Source organism: Apodemus sylvaticus, chromosome 3, assembly GCF_947179515.1.
Source record: "Apodemus sylvaticus chromosome 3, mApoSyl1.1, whole genome shotgun sequence".
In the NCBI taxonomy this organism is placed as follows: Eukaryota; Metazoa; Chordata; class Mammalia; order Rodentia; family Muridae; genus Apodemus; species Apodemus sylvaticus.
In genome coordinates, this window is record NC_067474.1 from 123,789,953 (window position 1) to 123,794,007 (window position 4,055).

The window sequence follows — 4,055 nt, forward strand, 5'->3', positions numbered from 1 at the left end:
TTTGCTTGACTTGTGGAACTGAGCAACTGCTAGACCCTTGGACTTCCATTCACAGCTGCTACTGACCATTGTTGGGGAGTTGGACTACAGACTGTAAGTCATCAACAAATTCCCTTATTATATAGAGACTACTCATAAATTCTGTGACTCTAGAGAACCCTGACTAATACAGAAGTTGGTACCAGGAGTGGGGTTGTTATAGAGGAGCAGAAGTATAAAGATGAATCTTTTAAGAATTTGGATTTGGTTTAATAATTCACCAGTATCTTCAACTACTGAAACTTCTCCAGATACTTTCTCTCCTGGGAGCTCAGAAAATATTGAAGGCCCATGGTGGAAACTATATTTCAAACTTAAAAGAGTCTTTGATTATCTTGATCCATCAATTGTAACTGGTGATGAATTAGGTGAGCTAGTGTACAAAACTTTCTACAAGTTAGAAGAAAAATTGGAAAATGATTTTGCTGGCTTGTTGCTCTTAGTATCTCTAGAAAAATTGATGAAGGAAAGCAAAGAGTTGTATGATAAAATTGAATGGCTCCAGATGCAAGTAAACAATCTAAAGGTGTTTTTTAAAAAATATTTATTTATTTATTTATTTATTATTGAATATATTCTTCATTCATTTCAAATATAATACCTTTCAAATGTAATACCTTTTCCAGGTTTCCCCCCTCCAAGAAAACTCCCAACCCATACTCCCACACCCTGCCTCCAAGAATATGCCCCTCTACCCAACCCACTCCCACCTACCCCGCATCAATTTTCCTACACTGGGGCATCTATCGAGCCTTCATAGGATCAAGGACCTCTCCTCCCACTGATGCCCCTCTGCCACACTTTTGACTAGAACCATGTGTACCCCTTGGTTGATGACTTAGTCCCTGGGAGCCCTGGGGTGTCTGGTTGGCCGACATCATCATTCTTCCCATGGGACTGCAAACCCTTTCAGCTCCTCCAGTCCTCCCTCTAACTCCTCCACTCCTCCATTAGAGACCCTGAACTAAGTCCAATGGTTGGCTGCTAGCATCCGCCTGTGTATCTGTAAGGCTCTGGCAGGGCCCCTCCAGAGACAACCATATCAGGCTCCTTTCTGTGAGCACTTCTTGTCATCCACAATAGTGTTGGGGTTTAGTGACTGTTTATAGGATGAATCCCCAGGTAGGACAGTCTCTGGGTGGCCTTTCCTTCAGTCTCTGCTCCACACTTTGTCTCCATAATTGCTACTGCGAGTATTTTGTTCCCTTTCTCAGAAAAACCAAAGCACCCCCACTTAGGTCTTCCTTCTTCTTGAGCTTCCTGTGGTCTGTGAATTGTAATTTGTTTATTTTGAGCTTTTGGACTAATATCCACTTATCAGTGAGTACATATCATGGGTATTCTTTTGTGATTGGGTTACCTCACTCAAGATGACACTTTCTAGTTCCATCCATTTGCCCAAGAATTTCATGAATTCATTGTTTTTAACAGCCAGATAGTACTTCATTGTGTAGCTATATCACATTTTCTATATCCATTTCTCTGTTGAAGGACATCTGGTTCTTTCCAGCTTCTGGCTATTATAAATAATGTTGCTATGAATTAGTGGAACATGTGTCCTTATTACATGTTGGAGAATATTCTGGGTATATGCCCAGGAGTGGTATAGCTGGGTCCTCAGGTAGTACTATGTCTAATTTTCTGAGGAATGGGCAAACTGATTTCCAGAATGGTTTTTACCAGCTTGCAATCCCACCAGCAATGGAGAAGCGTTCCTCTTTCTCTGCATCTGCTGTCCCCTGAGTTTTTCATCTTAGCAATTCTGACTAGTGTGAGGTGGAATCTAAGGGTTGTTTTGATTTGCATTTCCCTGATACCTAAGGATGCTGAACATTTCTTTAGGTGCTTCAGAGCCATTCCATTTTCCTCAGTTGAGAATTCTCTGTTTAGCTCTTTATCCCATTTTTAAATAGGGTTATTTGACTCTCTGGAGTCTAACTTCTTGAGTTCTTTTGTATACATTGCATATTAGCCCTCAGTTAGATGTAGGGATTGGTAAGGATCTTTTCCCAATCTGTTGGTTGCCATTTTGTCCTTGTACTGGCTGGTTTTGTGTGTCAACTTGACACAGGCTGGAGTTATCACAGAGAAAGGAGCTTCAGTTGGGGAAGTGCCTCCATGAAATCCAGCTGTGGGACATTTTCTCAATTAGTGATCAAGTGGTGAGGGCCCATTGTGGGTGGTTCCACCTTTGGGCTGGTGCTCTTGGGTTCTATAAGAGAGAAAACAGGCTGAGCAAGCCAGGGGAAGTAAGCCAGTAAGAAACATCCCTCCATGGCCTCTGCATCAGCTCCTGCTTCCTGACCTGCTTGAGTTCCAGTCCTGACTTCCTTTAGTGATGAACTGCAACATGGAAGTGTAAGCTCAATAAACCCTTTCCTCCCCAACTTGTTTCTTGGTCATGATGTTTGTGCAGGAATAGAAACCCTGACTAAGACAAATTGGTACCAGCGTAGTGGGGTATTCCTGTGACAACCTGACCATGTTTTGGGGAGGACTGTGGAAGAACTTTGGAACTTTGAGCTAGAAAAGCCATTAGAATATTAAGAGCTTGGTGGAAAGTTCTATAGGAGCTTGGAAGACAATGTTAAGAACAGTGCAAAAGATGGAGGCCTGGCTTGTGAAATTTCAGAGGGAAAATTAAAGACTTTTACAGTGGCCATGTTTTGATTGTGAAGATTCTGTGGTTTTGGTTAGCTGGGGCTGAAGAATCAGCTGTGAGTAACAAGATACCAGAACCACTAAAGCAAACCTTTGTGTTACTGGGACTATTGATGTTGGTTAGCTGGAGCTAAGAAATTAGCGGTGATTAAGAAGAGACCAGCATCACTGAGATGAAATCTTCTTGGAAGTGTTTTCTGAGAGCACAGAGAGTGTGTTTCAGAGATAGCCACAGTTGTATTTTGTGCTGTGGCTGGACTTGGTACTGTGTAAGAGTCACCCAGATGTACTGGTTTTGAAGGCATGAAGGGGTCATGAAGAGCAGCTGAGGCTCTTGGCACAGAGAGAGGCCACGGAAGGCCATTGGTGAAGGTGCAGCCTCAGTTGCAATTGATGGCCCAGGACTTGAAGGGGTCATGCATAGGAGCAGAGGCTTGTCACCATGAAGAAAGCCTATGAGAGGCTATTGGTGAAGCCTAATTACAGTGGAAAATAGCAGTGTTTTGGAGATGCCAGTACCATGACCACCCAAGAACAGCAGCAGCAGTGGAGTACAGGCAGCTGGAGCCTAGAAGACAAGCTGTGTGCTACAAAGGGCAGAGCTGGAGAAGTGACGCAAGCCCTTGGAGGAGCCCGGAAGATCATGAGTTGGATCCCAGACATTGAACCATTGGAGTTTTGAGTTTTGCTTTTGGTTGTGACTGTGCTCTGATATGTTTCCCTCTTGAAGGAAGAAAGTATTTTAGTGGAGCCCACAGTTAAGACTTTGAACTTTTAAAAGACTTTGAATTTTAAAGATATTGGACATTTAAGGTGATTGAACTTTTAATATATAAAGACTGTGGGACTTTTAAAGTAATTTAGATCTTGGGGATGGATAAGAAAGTAAGGGTTGATGCTTAATAGTGATGTGTTTGTGTGTCAAGTTGACAAGGGGTCAATTGTTCTGGCTAGTTTTGTGTGTCAACTTGACACAGGCTGGAGTTACCACAGAGAAAGGAGCTTCAGTTGGGGAGGTGCCTCCATGAGATCCAGCTGTGGGACATTTTCTCAATTAGTGATCAAGTGGTGAGGGCCCATTGTGGATGGTTCCACCTTTGGGCTGGTGCTCTTGGGTTCTGTAAGAGAGAAAACAGGCTGAGCAAACCAGGGGAAGCAAGCCAGTAAGAAACATCCCTCCATGGCCTCTGCATCAGCTCCTGCTTCCTGACCTGCTTGAGTTCCAGTCCTGACTTCCTTTAGTGATGAACTGCAACATGGAAGTGTAAGCTCAATAAACCCTTTCCTCTCCAACTTGTTTCTTGGTCATGATGTTTGTGCAGGAATAGAAACCCTGACTAAGACAGTCCTATTGA